General features: G+C 35.3%; 1 long non-coding RNA gene across 1 annotated transcript; it reads right to left on the bottom strand.

Moving 5' to 3' along the window:
* Window positions 1-344: 344 nt before the first annotated feature.
* LOC140631621 (uncharacterized) lies at window positions 345-18,936 on the bottom strand. The gene is made up of 3 exons (XR_012029147.1): window positions 18,587-18,936; window positions 7,980-8,108; window positions 345-606 (listed from the first exon to the last, which is right to left on the bottom strand). It is a non-coding gene; the product is annotated as an uncharacterized lncRNA (long non-coding RNA).
* Between the last annotated feature and the right edge of the window lie 1,473 nt (window positions 18,937-20,409).

The following is a 20,409-nucleotide window of genomic DNA, read 5'->3' on the forward strand; positions in this document are numbered from 1 at the left end:
TGTGATTTAAAGTCTAAAGTGTTGTGTAGGTACAGAATTAATAAAAACTTACTAAGCAGTTTTGTCAAACAATCCTCATTATGCTACTTATATTAATAAGAAGCATAATTAGAACTCCCTTCTAAATTCAATTAAATCTTTCATGTTTCATATTAGAAAATGCCTCTTTTGTTATATTTTTTGTTTGTCTCGAAAACATTGGGCTCTTTCTCAAAATTCTTTGTTCTTGACCACTTTTCTTCTTGGTCTTCTTCATTGTTCTTCTGTGATTTTCAACAAATTTAGAAAATAGACACCCACCGAGTGAATTAAATTCTCAATGACACACATTGTATATAGCACCAATGTATTTCCTTCTTTTTTAGAATTTACTTGATAATCAAGAGAAAAATTCTGTATCAGGCAAGGCTCCTGTGGCTGGATTTGAAATCATCTTTTTCTTAGAGTGATTTGAGAAGTCCAATAATAGAGGAGTTATATGACTTTGCTACAGTTGACTATGGTCATCTTCACACAAGATATATGGATCATGGTGACCTTTGTCCTGGGCACCAGTGAAGGAGAGTGGAACTTAGAGACATAGAGAAAAAGGGAAGAGAGCAGCATCTGGAAGAAGAAGGAAGAAAGTGGTTAATAGCAGCTAGCCAATTCCTCTGCCCTGGCAAATGAAGCCCATAATACTGCTATATCCTTATAAAGGTTGTTTGTTATTTAAAAGATTTATACTTTGCAGAGAAACATGAATCTGGAATTTGAACTGTGTACTCTCTAACATCACATTAGCTAACGCAGTTTAAATTTCAACTAAAAGGAGATGATCCTGAAGAAAGATTTACAGGAAAAGGGAAATTGTAGTATAGTTCAGGAAAATTCCCAAAATGTATTCATATTACTACCCGGTGGGTAATGGGTAATGATACTTTCTTCTCTGACATGGAAATGGATATTTTCAAGTTAGGAAAGTAGTTTTTTCTTTCTTTTTCTTTCTTTCTTTTTTTTTTTCTTTTTTTTTAATTAAGAAAGTGTGTGTGTGTGTGTGTGTGTGTGTGTATGAGAGAGCTTCTTGAGTTTTAATCCTTTCTTGATTTCACTATTGTTACAAATGGCTTTTATGATTCATGCTTACAGATTAAAAGATCAACTAGTTCCAAATGGTGATTCATTCTATAAACAAGGTTTGTTTGTCTCAAGTAGCCAGTTAAGCTCAAAAGCTACAGAAGGCAGCAAAACTAGATGCTAATTTTGTAACCTATGGAGTCTGATTCCTAATCTCACTTGCATTCTGGGTAATTCTGTGACCTTGTTCTTTGAACAGGCCTGTCTTAGTGAATAATGATATCCTCAGCTTGGATAGGTACTTGTAGCACATATCTAATAGTCATTTAGTGGCTGCCAGATTTTACCACTAGCCTCTTGGGTGGATAACTAGACTTCTTTAGCTTTCTTTAGCTTATAATAAGAACATGAATGTAAATTGACTGAGTGCTTCCTCTGTAGTAGATGCTTTATACCCATGATACTTTAATAATCTTATTTTTTTTCGAGAAGAGACTAAGGTTTAGATATCTTAGCTAATTTCCCAATATCTCATGGTTATCAAATGGTCAGGCCAGAATCTGAACCCAGTTCTATCTGATTTCAAAGCCCAAGTTCATAGTTATAGTTAAGATTACTGTGCATAAGGCAGGTGCTTAATAAATGAAAATTTTCTCAAGATATTTGTAAATTGTTCAATTCATTTTGCTAGAGCTGAACAGTGAGAATGCATTTGGTTATCAGTTTGTTTAATACCAACAAAGACAGAGTCTTAATGACATATCCATTGATTCAAAATAGTGACTATGGCAATGAACAAAGGAACATTTTCACTCACATTCGTAATCATGAATAAAAGGAAAATGAAGTTTTTATTCAATTTCATCATGGTTAGGAGGCTTTGTAATAAATTAAGGAAACTTCTATTTTTCTTAGTTAGCCATAAAAGATTTCTTAGTTCTCTGGTAATATACAAAATTAAAAAATATACAATAGTATCTGTATTTTAGAGGACTAAAGGGGGAGTTAATGAGACATAACAGCTTTATTTGAGATGACTAAAAAAATTCTACACCTGATCACATAGTAGGAGATAGAGCTTGGGTTTAAACTCTAGCATTCTGATTTTCGGGTTCAAGCTATCAAACACTGCCTATACCACATTGATTATTTATAAAATTATGCAATAATGGTGTTTTTGATTGAGCATTTTCCTTTTCTAAGTGCAAAGCAATTATTTTCTTCTAGGTGTGCTCAGACTTTTCTATGTGACTTGGCCTTTTCTGATGTTTCCCTCTTGGGTGTTAGAGTTTGTGAAAGTTCTGTTGTGACTTGTATTTTTTGAGTTTGCCTTCATTCAGGAACTAAGATAAACAAGAGTTTGGAGGCATTGCATCCTACTAGAGATAACTTTCTGTATTTCCCTTTAACTTAGATGTGAAAATTGACAACACAGATGATGAGAAATCACCCTTTTGTAAATGTAGCCTACAGATGCACTGATCATAAAGAAATTCTTGCATATTTGGTAATGACAGACGGATTCCCATATGGTTTGTCCTAGAGGCTCTAAGAGGACATTTAGGAGAGTTCTGACCCTTCAATTCTCATTTTCATAATTTTGATCCATCTGCCTAAATAATAGCTAAATTTTCATTAGATAAATGATACCATAGGAGTTCTTTTCTTCTGCAGATACTTGTTATAACAGAGAATATCCCTTATATCTCTTTCTATCCACCAAATTGTATTGGTTGTTCATCAGCTAGTTTTTGCAAATACCAGAAGACAAAAGAAAAGATGGTGGGTTTGGTGTAAAGGAATTTCCCTATATACCTCCAAATGGATCAGAAACATCACTAACAGGTAGATCGTAGAAACAGTTAAGAAAATGGTTCAGTGGTGCTAGAAACAAGTTTTAACTCTTTACTGTGGTTCTATTCAAGCCTGGGCCAAGTATGGATTTTAGGAGGGACACAATTAGTGATGAGTACCCTGTCCCTAACTCATTCCAACCTTTTGTGACAATTTGCACATTGGAAGCACAAGCTTGGATGATGCTATGCTTTGTTTTTTTAGCTGGTTCTACTTGAAGTTGTCATATCCAGAGTTACAATATTTTGTGGATCTTCTAATAAAAATGTCAAAGAACTAATATCTATGAAATGTGGCTAATCATCAGGGAACATAGGGAGTTGCTTTTACCTCACTAAGTATTGTAATTGTAATTATAAGTAGTAAATAACTCAGTTACTCCCTTCTTCAAATTATGTTTTCAGTTTTCCAGTCTCTGCTTCTCTCAAAGAGCTTTCAGCACCTTGTTTGATGCGGTCTGAAAGGGAGGGCTGGCTGGAATTATAATTTCTTGCATTTGTGAAAGCAATTCCCTTTTGGTTAGATACAGAAATGAAAGTATGATCTGGTGGCCATTAATATATATTACTGCAGTTAAATAACTGTTCCACAAGTGTCATTACTAAATCCTCACTGAATATTTTTTCTAGAACAATGCCTTTCTTCTTTCAAGAATAAAATGGTCTGGATATTGGAACTTTTACTTTGAAATCCTTTTCCCTGGTCTCTATTATGAAACTTCCTCTCCAATCCCATAAAGATCTATCCTGGGTAAAATTCTAGTTTCCCTCCTCATCCTTGTCCTTCATTCAGGAATGGAAAACTTTTTCTCTCTTTCATAACATCTCCCTCTTCCTTTCTATTTTTATAGTTATCTCTTCCTCTCACTCCTATCCTTTCTCTCTCCATCTGTCTCTCCCTCCCTTCCCTGCCCTTCCACGCCAGCATGCTCTCAAGCAGAATGTGCTGTTTTTGTCTATTTCCAGTTATCAAACAGGAAACCACATTTTGATAAGGCCTAACTTATTTGAACCCTTCTGTCTGGAATGCCCATTGTTATCTCAAACTTCTATGGCTGCCACTGGGGAGTAAGTTGAACTTGGGTTGGGAGGTAGAACTTCTTTTCTACTCCAGCTTTATAAGAAAACATGGTTGCTGTTACAGTTTGATTCTTCATTTAGACCCCTGGGTGTATCTTTTAGTAGTTGGAACTCTAGGAGTTGATGGGTGAAAAATTAGGTTTCCCCAACCTTCAGCCTGCAGAAGCAGTACAGTTGGAAGTGGCTGCCTGAAGAATATTTCAGGAGCTGTGTATTAATATGCTCTCAAGGTAGAGGGTTTAGATATGGTTTATAAACAAAAGCCAATCAATCACAAGATTGTCCCCTGAGTATATCATTCATACACTGTTCTAGGATAAGCACTTCTTTCTCAGTATAAAGCTTCATAGACTTGAAGAGATTCCCTCTTGGTTATTTTAATGTGAAAATATGTAGTCTCCTGTTGATCAAAATATATGTCACCTTCTATTGTCAGCTACAACTGTGGTAATTCAACCAAATTGTGAATATACTTCTAAAACCTCTATGTCTCCCTTATTTTTCATTCTTGTTTTCTCTCTGTGTTTCTGTGTTTGCCTTTGAAATGTAAATAAGAAAATTTCTTTTCCCAGAGTGGCTAGCTTTAAACCTTAGGCTATTTAATTATCTTTTACTGACCAGATGTCTCTATAATTTATTTAGGCGTAGCTATCAATGGTCAATGTCCTTAACAATCTTGCCTGGTTTATTCTGATATTATCTCCATATCTTTTCAAGAGGAGAAAGGTGACTTGAAGCTATAAATTCAAACACATCAATAGGTTATTAGTTTGGTCTATTTGATGCAAAGCCTCTCATTTCACAGTTAAAGTCTTTCGCATGCAATCAAATCTCTGCTGAACACATTTGGAAAGGAAGGCAGTGACAATTCAGGGGTAGAAACTATGGCTTGCGGTTATCCAATGACTGGGATTGAAAATCAGTGGTTGTAATGTTTCGAATAGAGTTTCTTTGCCAAGTAGAAATGGACATGATTATCCTGCATTAGTTGCTATCTATAAGGTCTCTCATCCAATTTACTTCTCCATTCCATAATGTGCTTTAAATGATCTGCTAGGAATTGATTGGGACATGATATTTTTTCTCTATTTCAGAATCTCTGTTTTCTGTCTAGGGCAGCATTTAGCCATGTCCTTTTTGGTATTTTTGTTTTTTTTTGTTCTCTTACAGTAATAGTAGCAATCATAGAAGTATATTGTTAAGAGCACCTCTGGTAGTTTTGCTGTTCAAAATACTTGGTTCTCTTCCCTAGAAGGATTATATTTAGGGTTCTTCTTGCAGAGGATTTTACTTTTCTGTCCTCTTGCATTCATGCTTGCTCTGGACAGTTAATTGTAAATAGAATTGATGTGGGATATTTCTGATTAAAAGTTTTCTGAATCAGCTCAATTCATCATCACTCTTTTCCCCCTACAAGATCCCAGATAGAGTCTCTTATTAGCCTGTGTGAGCAGGAGATAAATGTTATAAGGCACTGACATCCTTCAAGTTGTTTGTTACTCTAGAAAACTGTAGACTAAGCTGATTAATAAAACTCTTTTGCTTTAGCGATTATACCCCTGAGAATGTATTCTCAGCAGTAACTTTACAAGTAAATAAACATGCAGGATTAGAGATGTTCATCACATTGTTGTAAAAATATAAAAAAAAGATTACAAGCAAAACACCTCAACAGTGATGTCATTAAATAATGGCATATCCATGTGTTGGAAAACTATGCAGTCACTAAAACTCGATGGCATATATTTGTGTACACATTTATACTTTTGTATAATTATATATGTGCATATCTATATATGTATCTGTATAGTGCTATCATGGAAGGATAACTAAAATACATTGCTAAGTAAAAAATGAGGTTGTAAAATGATATATCATGAATGATTCTATTTTAGCAAAATGGTATTCATTAAAAGTATATATACTGAGTTGCAAAAAGCATTTATAGGAGTAGAATCATTATAACAAACATCAAAGACAGATTAAAAAGAGAAAAGAAGTCATAAGATTGTGTGGGGAAAATTTATGGGCATATGTAGAATAAGACATATGCTGTGCTGTTAGCTTAACCTTTTGACCAACATAGGGAGGGCACAGAAGGGCTAGGCTGTGAGTTGTCAATGCTCTTTCTTCCTTTCCTACTCACTGCTCTTGTGAATATAAGCTATAGATGCAATTTGTTTACAATGCATCTTTAAACATAAGCTAAAGGTCAATAAATTGAATATTGAAGCTAAAAATCAGCTCTAGGGTAATTCATGATTTAAATCAGAATGTAACAAAATAAATATCGCTCAAAGGCTTTACTGTCCACAACTCAGCAAAATCCTCTGTCTATATCCTCTTTAGTGTTTACTGTTTACTTGTTATCTATTTATTCTTTACTTACCCACTGTACTCCCAAATTCTAAAATTAGAATTACAAAAGTTACTCAGTAAGACACTTGTTGGGTGAATTATTGATTTGACTTTTTCTAAAGCTTATATTTCTTTCTTTATACTTACCAAAATCTTTTCAAACACATATTTCTGAATTTGATGACTTGATTTTTGATCATGTATACTATGACGTGGAACCATATGGTTGGTTAACTATAGTCCTTGCTCTCATGGTGTATTTGCTCTCAGATGCTTCCTTCTTTGCTTCTCTTCTTTATGGCAGGAAAACTGAACGTTCAGGTAGTAAATCCCAGGCCCGCTTAATAGCTGGCTTCTCCCTGGGATTGGCCTAGAAGAGGAGGCACCCATAGAATATTTGAGGGTGAACAAAGGAAAAAGCCAGGATACTCTTTTCCCTCCTGTTTCACCTGGGCAACATTTTGCTGTGTCTCTATGATTCCAGCTTATTTTGATTAGGCCCACTGGGTTCCAGATTCCACAGAGTGATTGTGGCTCGAGGGTTCAAATAGCATCATCTTCTTCATGGGAAGTCTCCAGCCTAGGGGTTTTGGCGGCTTCCTTTTTTTTTTTTTTTTTTTTAAGATTTTATTTATTTATTCTCTCATGAGAGACAGAGAGAGAAAGAGAGAGAGAGAGAGGCAGAGACACAGGCAGAGGGAGAAGCGGGCTCCATGCAGGAGCCTGACGTGGGACTCGATCCTAGGTCTCCAGGATCACGTCCTGGGCTGAAGGCGGCACTAAACCTCTGAGCCACCCAGGCTGCCTGGTGGCTTCTTTCTGTTGTTAATCTCTGGGTGGCCTCAGTCTTCTGTTACTTGTATAACCTATACCCTGTTTTGAATATCTTCCATTAGGAGTTATTAGTCTCTTTTTTCCTCTTTGGAATTGAGCATGAAAAGTTAGTTATCAGTTATTTAGTTTGAAACATAATCTGCTGTTATAATGAGGGAGAAATGAGACTTAATTTATTCTATTTTTGAAAAATCTTAAAGACATCTACATTGAACTGTAAAGGAATACTTTCTCAGGGACTCAGTGTGGACATAGCAATTATACTTATAGGATTCTGAATAAGTAGAACTTCTACTTATTGTAAACAAAACCATAGCCTTTTTTTCTAAAGGTGACATTGGTGTTGCATACATGGTTTATTACATTTGAAACAGATATAACACTTTCCAGTGATATGTGGAAAAAAGGAAAGCAGAGGCCAGCTTAGGCAAGACTTTTAGTTCTGTGTGATCCTTGAAAATCTATGAAGGGTGTCAGATTTTTACTGATCACCATCCTGACTCTCCCTTTCTCCGCTTGGAAAGATGAGAACTCCAGTTTGAGACCATATACCAAAGGTCACATCTCTGTCTTAGGCCACACACCTGAGTGGCTTTATTTCCACGTTTTATTCCTGTAGTCCTTGAACTTCAGATTGTGATTAATATGTTTTCTAAAAAAGAGATGAACATCAGCAGGCTTGAGATGTGCCCTTTCTCTGTACACAGTTGATACATACTTCATGTGATAATTTTTTCCTTCAAAGTTATAATAATGTGTATCAGGCAAGAGTAATGAAATGAAACACTAGTTACTTACACTTGAAAAGGCAGTGCTGTATAATGGTTAAGAACTTGGGCATGTAGATTTGGATTCCTACTTTGCTCTTTAACTAGTTCTGAGAATTTATATAAGTTACTTCAAGTCACTAAATCTTCTTTTTGTCATCTATAAAATAGAGATGAAAAGATTTACAATATCTAAGAGGCATCTTTAAGGATTAAATCAAATGGTTCATGAGTAACTTAGAGGAGTACCTGGAATATTGGATAATAAATACTATTGAAATATATTGCGTTAGTATACTTTCTAGATATTTCAAAATGAATAAACCCCAAATAGCATTTGTTATCTTACCAATTCTAATGTTTTTTCATTATTTCTTATCTCACTAAGTGGTAGCAAAATCTACACGTTCTACAAATCAGAAAACTCATTGTTTTTTTCCTTACCTTCCTATTTAAATAATCATGGCATCTTATTGATATTATATTGATACTTACCAAATATTTTATCAGTTCATCTACTTCTCTACTTCCATCATGCTGATCAAAGTTACCATCATCTTTCCCCAACAACCCACTTCTGTTCTCCTCCTCTGTGTTCTCACCATTTTTGGTCTTTCACAAAGACACCAAACATCCTTTTTTTTTTTTTTTTAACTTCTTATTTTGAAGTAATTATTGTTTCACAAGAACTTGTAAAGAAATGTACAGAGAAGTCCTGTGCATTCTTGCCTCAGCTTACATCAATGCTAAAACACACAGCTACAGAATAATATCACCAATAAGAAATTGACATTGATATAATCCATGGGATTAATTCAGATTTCACCATTATTCATGTATTTTCATGCATGCTCTATGCAATTTTATCACCTATGTAGCTTTATGTAACCATCACCACAATGAAAATACCAGATTATACAGTCACAAGACTACCTCTTTTTTTTTTTTTTTTGATTTTACTTACTTATTCATGAGAGAGAGAGAGAGAGGCAGAGATGCAGGTAGAGGGAGAAGCAGGCTCCATGCAGGGAGCCTGAAGTGGGACTTGATCCCAGGTCTCCAGGAACATGCCCTGGGCCAAAGCCGGCACTAAACCGCTGAACCACCCAGGCTGTCCACAAGACTAACCTCTTTATAACCTTACCCATCCCCTCCTCTGTATCTAATCCCTGAGAACCACTATGCTCTCCACAGAACCTTGCCAGCACCTCGATCTTGGATTTCTAGCCTTTAGCACTCTGAGAAAACAAATGTCTGTTGTTTAATCCATTCAGTTTATGGTATTTTGTAATAGCAATCTGATCAAACTAATACAGGCTCCCTACCCAATCTCTGCTGGTGCCACCTACAGGTATAGAGGGTACTTCTCTGGGCCACTTGATATCCCTGGTTCAGGTTTTGCAAGGAGACAAGAACAAAAGCCTCTGGGCTGGCCCTCCTATAATCCTGGATGCTGGGTAGGGAGACACAGCCTTCTGCTGATGCTGCCCCCGTCAAGGACAGAGCCGCCACTGGAAACTGGGTGTACAATGAGGACTGGGATGGTTGGGGTTTCCTCCCATTACTGCTGCCAGTGGATCAGATTACTGCCAGGTCCAGACTGCAGAGCAAGAGCTGGAACTCTCCCCCTGCTTTCCTTTTCCCAGACCTTGACCAGGAAGACAAGCTTATCTTTTTATTTGTTTTGTTTTGCCTGTGCCTATTGGTGGTTCTATACACCCCTCCTGTGTCGAGTCTGAGTGCATTTGGAAGATAAAAAGAAAACCTAGGAAATTTCACCATGTAGTCCTTCCTCATGCCCTGAGGTCTCTAGTGGGCTACCTTCTTCTATCCTTCCTGGCCTCCTTTCCTAGTGCTGTTGGTACTCTTTTAGCTTACTTTCAGAGTCCTTTTCTTCATCGTCCAATAGACACTTTACTGGGTATTTCATTGCATTTATAGAGCAGGACAGGAGAACTTATTCTATACCTTTTCCTCCAAAACAGGAACCAAAATAATTTTTTGTTTGTATATATTTTTATTGGAGTTCTATTTGCCAACACAGAATAATCTTTTAAGAAAGTGAATCTGTTTTGATTGCTCTGCCTCTTTATTAACATCATTAGAGGCCATTGATAGGCTTTCTGCATTCCAATGACTTGGTCTTCTTTTAGATTTGTGAATATACTATATTCCATTTCTACTTAGAAACTTTCTATTGCTCTTCTGTCTACTTGGGATAAATTTTCTTCTCCATTAACAATCCCACACCTTCTATTCTTAGGACCCCCGTGGCTATCTGTTAATTCCTATTCACTTTTAGAACTCAGCTCAAATATCATTTCATCATCATCTCTGACTCCTCATACCAGATCAGATCCTCTTGTTACACAGTGTCACAGTCACTCTGTTTCTCCCCTATGTTCATTCATTACAATTATAATTAAATAAACGATTGCATAATTGATTGTTTAATATTTCTGTCCATTGCTCCAATGCAAACGTTTAGGACCTGGATCTATCTTGTTCATCACTGCCCACATTTAATATATCTGAACACTTAAATTTTTTTCATTTCTTAAATTTTTAAAATTCAGTATGCATCTGGAATTTTCCATTTTCTAAAAGCTTTGCAGTCATTAATTAATTATCAAACAGTCTTGACAGTTTAAGGAATTAAAAATTATATAGTACTTAAGATTCAGTTGTCTTTTTCTCAAAACTCAGTCTGAAGGAATTCCTCCCACCTACAAGGAGGAGTTCATAGTAAAAGTATCTCTCTCTCTTTTCATGGAAAGTCAATAATTTAGAACTAAGAGTAGCATTCACTAATTTCTTCCACAATTATTTACTCCAGCCAGCCAGGCATAGAGCAAGATTCTGGAGAGACAGTGGTGAATAAGGTGGACTATAGTCCTTTGATATAACTTAGAGTTGGGAAATACAGAGATTATCTGCATGGAGAAAACCATGAAGACCAACAGCTCTGGGATTTCTTACTTGAGAAATGGTTTTAGTTTTTAATATTTCTAATTTTTACACAATTAAAAGGAACAGAGAAAAATTATTTCTCCAACAATGAACAACAGAGTTAAGAAAAAAGGAGCATGTTGGAAGAATAATGTTGAGATGTTCATAGACCAGTAATTTTCCCTAAATCTGTAGGGGATTTGGTGCATTCTGTTTGGATTAGTTACTTAATAATACAGGAAGAGAATCTCAGGCAACAACGTGTTGCACAATGTTATTCAGGAAATCCTACGTAAAAAGTAATGCCACCACCAATGTAAAGTTGCTTTTATTTCCTTTGCAGAGTTTATAAACTGAAGTTTTGTTCCAGTAAATACACTGCAACAGTAGTTGAAAGTAGAGAGGAAGTGATAGTTCCCTAGCATTTCCTAACATTAAATAAAACAAAATTCCAAATCCTCAAAGATTGTTGCCATCTTTCCTTCAGTAATAAATAAATTAACCTCGGTTCACTTGTTTGCTTAGCATTCCAGTGAGAAGGGTAGATTCTAAAATTTCACTTTTTAAATCTTGACATTCAAAAACATGGTTGAAAAAGATGCCTATGCTCAGCATATTTTCTTAGGTTGATATTTGAGATGGTAGTCTTTCTACCTTTGTTAGAATTATGTTAACTGTAGTGGGTATTTCATACTGGTTGTTTTAAAGAGAAAATGGCCCCATTTAAGATCATTATGATAAACTTTTGATTCTGTCATAATCTTAGATAATCCATCAACTGAAAAATGAATAATTTGATTTAACTTTTATGCCATTGAATTATGGACTATGCAAATTTATAGATTAAATGAAATCAGTTAATAGTGTAAAAATTTGTATTTAAAACTTGGTTTATAAGACTTAAGGATGATATTCAATTATATCTTCTTTCCTATCCTAAATTCAGAGTCAGTCATTCAAGTGGAGGTCAAAGTAAATGTGTGTTATGTGACTTAAATGTATGACCACAAACCGAATTCCTCTTAACTTGATCTTAATCTAAACCTTAAGATGGTCTACTCAAGTATGGTTGTTTTAAAATAGGTGCACAGATTCTTCAACATCCCTCCCTTCAAAAAGTGGAGTCTAATTCCCTTCCTCTTCTGTATGGATTCAGTGACTTGCCACTAAAAAGGAAAATATAGAAGTGATGATGGATTCCCTTTGATACTTAGTCATTAATGACATTGTCATTCCCTCCTTGTTCTTTCTCTTAGACCATTCATTTTTGGGGAATGTAGCTATCATGTCACAAAGGTCCTCAATCTGTGTGAGATCCACATAGTAAGGAATTGGGGCTTCCTCTCAATATCTATGTAAGGAAGTAAGCTTGAAAGCAGAAATTTTGAGGTATCTGACTCCTGTTTAAAAATGGATATGTGATTTTTTGGGGGCCTGATCATAGACAGTTATGAAAGCTTTACCTGGCAGGCTTCATGGGAGAAAGCTCCCCTTTCAGTCTAGACCTGGTGTTGCAGGCAATGACTCAGTCTCCTTGGTCATGATTTTCACATATTTGCACTCCTACGCCTGGAGTAAATGTAAAATTTCATTTGTAATAATTACTGAAGATAGTTGCATGGTACTATGGTGGCCACTAAGAAGGAAAATTGACTCAGGTGGGAGGTAAGGAAGATTTCTCTAAAGAAGTAATATTTGAATCTGAAAGACAAATAGTAATAGCTAAAGTCAGAAAGGTAGAGATAGTTAATTAACCTAATTAAGAACTTGAGGGTTGATCTGACTTTTTTCAAGCATATTCTTCTGGACAGAAAAAAAAAGTAGATGCTAACAATGGAAACTCATTTGTTTATGTTATTCAGTTGGGGTAATGAGAGCTATAAAAAAATCAAACAAAATTTCAGTGTTTTAACATAATAGAATTTTCTCTCAGTCATGGAACAGTCCATTAAGGGGGCTATCTTTTTATTGTAGCCTTTTACCTAGTGTCTCAGGAACTCTGGATCCTACCATTTTGGGACTCTGCCATCCTCTAACATCCAGCAAGAGAAGGGAAATAGAGTAAAGAAGGCATAACTGCTTTTTTAAAAAAATCCAAGCCCAGAAGTAACACACACATCATTTTGCTTATATTTTATTGGTGTGAATTAGTCATGTAATTATACCTTAATGCAAGCATGGTGCTGGGAAATACTCACTGCTTGGGAGAATGTGTCTGAACAACACTTACCATGTTCTAGAAGGTAGAGAGGGAAGGTTATGGTTTGTGTGGGTTTGTGTGTGTGTGTGTGTGTGTGTGTGTGTGTGTGTGACTGGCTAGCATCTTTGCCACACTTATTGAATGAATACAAACTGCTGATTGGTTATTTAAATATAATTCAAACCTTGAATTTCATTACTCTCTAAGCAATATGTGAAAATTTCAAAACAACATATTGATTTTTAATTAAAAAGTCATATGCTACTCAACATTTTGGCATGAAGTAGGCAGATCTTCATGATCACAGATATCTTTATGATGTTTTGTTTAAAAGGACTAAATATTCCCTGGCAGGAGGAGAGAAATTAGTTAGATTTGCTTGTCTTACTTAGAAACATAATCTTTCATAATTTCTCTCAAGACTTGAGCAACTAATTATATGGATGGACCCTAAATCTAATGGAAGTGAGTACAGAGAGCATTTTTAAATAAACCTTTACAGTTTCTTTCCTAACCGTAACCTCTATTCAGTTGTAACAGGAAATTAAACAATTTGAATGTATGAAAGTTTCGGTTTGAGGTATTTTATTTTTATCATTCTTAAAAACTCATTGGTTCGTGTGAACATTCTTATGGTAAAATTTATAATGTGAAAGTTTTTTATGGCCAAAATTTATAATGGGAAATACCACAAAAGTGCATGTGTTCCATAAAAGGAGTTTTAGATCAGATAAGAAGTGGGAGAACTACACATGCAGAAGAAATTATTGCACATTGTGCCCCTCTAGCACTGGGGTGAGTGGCAAATGTGGCTGTGGACCCAGAAACATTGAGAGCAGGAATAATATCTGACTCATCTATTCAAGGATAGAAAAGTGACCGGAATTCTTACTTCAGCCTAAGAGTGATAAAACACCAGGTGCTGAGATCCTGACCTAATGGACATAAATTAGAAATGACTGCAAAAATATTATATCTGTATAGTGCTTTGTGACTTTCAAAACACATCTGGGGTTGATATTTATCAGCATTGCAACACAGCACTAAAGATAGACAATTATGAAGTTAAGCTATTCAGAGAAGTTAGGTGTACACATAGTCTTTGGTTAAATTGCCCTTCAGCAGTTAAGAGTGTTCCTAGCACTTGTAAACTTCCACTTGACTTTGTGTCACTTCTTGTTCTCCTATTGATTGATTGCACTTTAAGTATACAGCAATACACTAATACTCAAGAATAACGTTTTTGACTGCATGAGCTAGACTTTTATCTAACTGGACTAACTTTTCGCCACGGGAGGTTGAAGTAAATCTGGAATGCTTGCATAGTCTTGAGTTCTAGGTTTTTTTCTGGAACTTATAAATTTTATGATCTTGACCAAATTTCTTATCTCTTTCAGTCTGCTTCTTTATCTGTTACATGGAGATGAAGACACTTGTCCTAATCAGTGTCATGAAGTGAACATGGAGTAATTTACAAAGATTGAGACTAATTCTTCTAAATCTTAAATGTTATGCAAATACAAAGCAACATCATTATTTGTCTTCCTCTTCCTGATTGGTTTTTATAATCCGCTGAGGCCAGAGATATATAGATCTAAACCCATCTAGCTGATGGTGTTGAGCCTAAGTGAAATTTGTTCTTGAGATAACAAGCTTGTTTTATGATTTCCTAACTCTGCCTTAAGTTGATCAACTATCCTATTTTGTTCAGTGTTCTCTGGGTTTTAGCACTGAAAGTCCAGTGTCCTAGTAAACCCCTCACTTCTGGGCAAACCAAATGACTGGTGACCCTACCTTGACTTTCTGATTGTAAGAATCCTAAACAGAAACTTTTAACCCTTTCTCATTAATAGGAGATCATTCTTTGCCAAAAATATCTTTGTCATATTAGTGCATTTGTTTTTCAGAATATGGATTATATTGGACTTTCAACCAAAGCAGTTGGACAGAGTATACAATACAGTTTATATGCCCACATGAGGACATAGAACTTGTACAGAGATATGTGCTCAATTCCTTGTTCTGACAGTTAACAAGATAACTTCCACTAGAATATTTATTTCATTCAATTGAAATTATTCAACTCTCTGTCTCCCTCATCAGATCTAAGCAGGAATCCAGTTATGTTCATCTTTAATTCTATAGCATCTTGCAGGCTAACTGCACATTGGAGACACCTAGGAAGTGTATAATAAACCAAATATGGATAAATCAAAATTAGAACTTGCATGGGACAGCCTTTATGAGAGTCAGTTTTTTGATGATCTATAAAATGTACACAATAAAATAATTGAAGCCTCATAGAGTTTAATGAAGCTTAAGTGAAATAATATGAAAATGTGAATTACTTTTGTAGGCCAAAAAGTATAGTAAAATTGAAAGAAGGGATTGATATTAATATTTAATGGCCCTAATATTTCAGCTTGTCTTTCAGTCTGCCATGCTTCCTAGATTTTTTATTTGGTCTTTGAATATTAAATTTGTGCTTTTATCCAAGAGATTACATCATGTATCCTGTATATAAGTGACCACAAGGCAATGGGAAACAGTCTATTTGCCATGGATACAGCCACTTATAAATTAATATTATCTTATCTAAAAAGAATAAGAAATATAGATGCATTTAAGTTCAGTCTAGTTTATTTCCTGGAAGACTTTGCTCAAGAGTCATCTACATTAATATTGTGCAACAGTTGCTAAGCCAATAAAACTGCAATAAATTATATATTTATTGCCAAAGGAATTAACTTTTCATTGCAACATGATCCAGAGTTGTCTCTTCAACAGAATTTCTGTTTAGAAAGCCTTGCTTAAATGTTAGCACTACCAGGGCTTGGTTTTGGTGGCTCATTACAGGTACTATATTACTATGGCAGTTCCCATGTAGTTTTTTCTTTGTTCTGAAAATCCAACCCAATCCTCAAAGCAGCTTAATCAATGTGGAAGAGTGTCTGTGGCTTAAGATATGGATTAATGTAGCTAAGTGATAATTTCTTGGATCATTCTGAAGATGCAACAGATGGGTCTTCAGTTTTTTCTCCTGTAGGATGCAGATGTGTCAGGTCCCCAATAACTATATCTTTTCTTTTCTTTTTTTTTTTTTTTGGTGATCTAAAACAGGGCACCAGGCAAGGAAAAGTATTCCATAGCTAAACCTACCATTTGCCCTCTGGATTTCATGGTACCTCTTTTCTAGGATACTTGGGGTTAGAATACACAGTGCTTGGAGTCCTTATCTTTAGAGCTAAGTTGGACTATTCTTTTGTATTATGGACTCTCTGAAGAAGAGAAGGATACAGCTTACCTGCAGTTAGACTGAGAGGCCTCTCAAGATCAGTCTGAACTTGAAGTTGTCAAAGCTTTAGTGGAGGGTAAGAGAAATGGTGAAGGAAAGACCACTGTGGATATGGGCACCAGAAGATAAGATATGTGGGTTTTCTAGACCTTGTTGTCAGGAAGGTGGGACTAGAGCACTCATGTATTCATCTTTTATTCAACAAATATATATTTATTACCTGTTATGTAAACACTATACTACCCAGTGCAAATACTGGTCTTTGTTTTCATAGAATTTGCATGTTGCTTTTTTGAGGGGAGCACTGACAGACAAATTTCAAGGTAGATTCCTCTTTACTCCGATTGCATAGATTAGGTTCCTTTGTTCCACCAGCAGTGAGACACCTAATACTGACACAGCATGGAAAGTTGATGCAGAACCTTCTTCTGGCTTCAGAAGAAGCTCTACTATCTCATTACACATAGGAGGTTAGACTTGCACAGTAGGTAAGATTCTGCAGTAAAGCTATACGTACAGCTCTACTTTGTTCTTCCCCAGACTTTCTCATGGATATATGGCAAACAGGCCAGCAGTTTCAGGGGGTAGATACCACACCAGTATCTGCTACCAACCAAATGCTTGAATCTTTCTATGAATGAGTGCTTTAGAATTAAAATAAAAAACAAAGAATCGGGACACTTTGAACTATTAGTGACCCAATCATTTTTTAAAAGTCAACAAAATACCATCTTTGCTTATTGAATTAAAAAATATTTAGAAAATGCTCTCAATTCAGTGATTATTATTCACTTTAATGAGTTAATACATACTGTTGCAAGCCTAGTGAATGAAGCCTTCCTGACCATGGTGATGAGATTCTTGGCATAAAATACTGATGAAAGTTTTCGGTTCAACTTGTGTTTTTAAATGTTTCACAATCATTTATTTTTAATTATTCATCATTCTCATTTTGCAATCTTACATGTAAATGCAAAGGATCAAAAATGTTGGAAATTAAGTTGTACCAGATTATGTAGAAAATCTGATTGGAAGTTATGGATAACCACTGGTTTTCTGTTTCTCTCTTTTGCTTATTAATCCATAATATTATTCAATAATTAGATAATAATTTGAATGTGCTTCTCCTCTCCTCAGGACTCTCAAATATAGTTATGTATATATTCTCTATATATGTGTCCATATAATAACTCTTCCAACTTCAGTATATTAAATGCATACTGAAATTATTTAATATGGTGGAAAAGTGGAAAGACAAATAAGAGAAGTTGTTCAAGAAAGTCATAGTTCAAACATAGAGCAATCTAGAGTAATGAAGAGATTTTGAGTAATTTCTGTTTTACAAAAAAAACTGGATGCATTTGACCTTGATAGTTCACAGATTTGAATGACATGCATGGTCTATTAACATATGATTGCATTTATTTCTCTACTGGATTAACTATATTACTCGATTCTTATATAAATAAATATTTACATACTTAAGATATAAGTACTTTTTGTTTGTAATTGATATTTAAAATCAACTTAGAGGGATCCCTGGGTGGCGCAGCGGTTTGGTGCCTGCTTTTGGCCCAGGGCGCGATCCTGGAGACCCGGGATCGAATCCCACATCGGGCATCCCGGTGCATGGAGCCTGCTTATCCCTCTGCCTATGTCTCTGCCTCTCTCTCTCTCTCTATCATAAATAAATGAAAATTGAAAAAAAAATTAAAATCAACTTAGATTAAACATAGAAGACTTTTCTATACTTAAAGAATAGAATGTAAATAGTATAAACTTCATAAATATAAAATATATTTAAAAGTCTGTAAGAACTATTAAAATGTATCCTTCTACCCCAAAGTATAATAGCAAAGAGAGGAGGTAGAAAATAACTATGGGCCCAAGTTTTCTTACCTTTTTTTCTCTTCTTTTTTAAATTAAAGTATAGTTGACACATAATGTTACATTAGTTTAAAACATAGTGTAAACATGTAAAACATAGAAATTTCACAAGTTTATACATTATGCAATGCTCATGGTAAGTATAGCTATCATCTGTCATCATACAGGGCCCAAGTTTTCTAATCTTTCATAATAGAAGTTAAGAGATACTGTCTAAGATTAATAGAATAAGAAGTAAGGGTTTAAGTATATTAGTTAGAGTTATTATGGTAACAAATAGAAGAAAATATGTTTTAATAGAACTTACAAGAGGAGGTGGACTAAGGGACTAAAATTCTCATCTTTCAAGTGGGAAGTCAATGTGCTGCTGGCCCATTCCCCAGAAGATCTGTGCAAACCCTGACAATACTACATCTTCTGAGCGGCACATTGTGAAGAACCTCAATTCTGGTGGTGACAAGGGCAGGTCTTATTTTGCAAGCAGACCACTGCATACCTTGTTAAAATATGCTCCATTTCGGCTGGAGACCAAATACTGCTCACAACAGACAAAGAGAGCCTTTGAAGACAACTAGACTAAATGAAAAAGAGGCTAAGACTCAACAGCAGAGCACATACAACAGCATAGGAGACACCCCTGAAGTGCCATGCCCTAGGGAATAGTGGATACTGCACTGCAGGGCACAAGAGGACCCTGACTTCATAATGCTATTATTGTTAAGAACAAGAGAGGTAGCTAACTTTCCTAACACAGAGAAACAGACACAGAAAGTCAGATAAAATGAGACAGAAACATCTCCTAAATGAAAGAACAGGACCAAACCTTAGCAAGAGACCAAAACAAAATGGATATAAGTAACATGCCTGCTAGAGAATTTAAAGTAATGATCATAAAAATACTCACTGGACAGGAGAAAAGAGTGGAGGACATCAGAGACACCCTAACACAGATAAAAAGAACCAATCAGACATCAAGAACACAGTAAATGAAATTCAAAAGACATTTGATGGAATAAATAGTAGTCTAGATGAAGCAGAAGAATGAATTAATGGCCTGGAAGACAGAGTATAGGAAAGTAATCAAACATAATAATATCCACATTATAGGGATCTCAGAAGAAAAAAAGATATAAGGGAGCAGAAAATTTATTTGAAGAAATAGTAGATGAACACTTCCCTAATCTGGGGAAGGAGACAAATATCCAGATCCAGGAGGCACAGAGATGCCTGCACCCTCAAATTCAGACCGGTGAAATCGAAACCAAGACATATAGTAATTAAAATGACAGAAAGCAGTGATAAAGAAACAAAATTTAAAAGCAGCAAGAGAAAAGGAGACAGTTACATTCAAGGAAAGCCCCTTAATGCTATCAGTGGATTTTTCAGCAGAAACTTTGTAAGCTAGAAGAGAGTGACCTGCTATGCTCAAAGTGCTGAAAAGGAAAACTCTGCAGCCAAGAATACTCTATCCAGCAAAGCTATCATTCAGAATAGAAAGAAAGAGAAATGATTTCTCAGGCAAACAAAAACTAAAGGAGTTCATGACCACTAACCCAGACCTACAAGAAATATTAAGGGGACTCTTTAAGTGGAAAGGAAGACCGTAAGTGAGAGTATGAAAAGTAAGAAACACAAAAGCAATAAAAAATAAATATTTCTATAAAAATCAGTCAAGGTATTCATAAAATGAAAAGATGTAAAAGATGACACTATTTACCTAAAATGTGGGAGGGAGAAGAGTAAAGAATGAGATTAAACTTAAGCAACCATCAACTTAATAAATACTACTATATGCAGAAGAAAAAGTTAAATACAAACTTAACGGTAACCACAAAACAAAAACCAATGACAGACATGAAAGGAATAAGGAGAAATGGATCCAAGTATATCACTAAAGAAAGCCAATAAACCTTCAAAGAGATCAGTTGGGAAGCCGATGGACATCTAAAGGTCATAAATTAAGGGATGGAGAGAAAGCCTATTATTTGTATTATGATTATAACTATCATAAGAACTATATTCAGAAATTTTAGAAAGATTTTCTCTGAGTAATGAGACTTGGGATAGGTGAGTAACTTAATATAATAGCTCTTTTTAGTATTTTAAAGACATATGCATACATGTTTATAA

The sequence above is a fragment of the Canis lupus genome, chromosome 4 (assembly GCF_048164855.1).
Source record: "Canis lupus baileyi chromosome 4, mCanLup2.hap1, whole genome shotgun sequence".
In the NCBI taxonomy this organism is placed as follows: domain Eukaryota; kingdom Metazoa; phylum Chordata; class Mammalia; order Carnivora; family Canidae; genus Canis; species Canis lupus.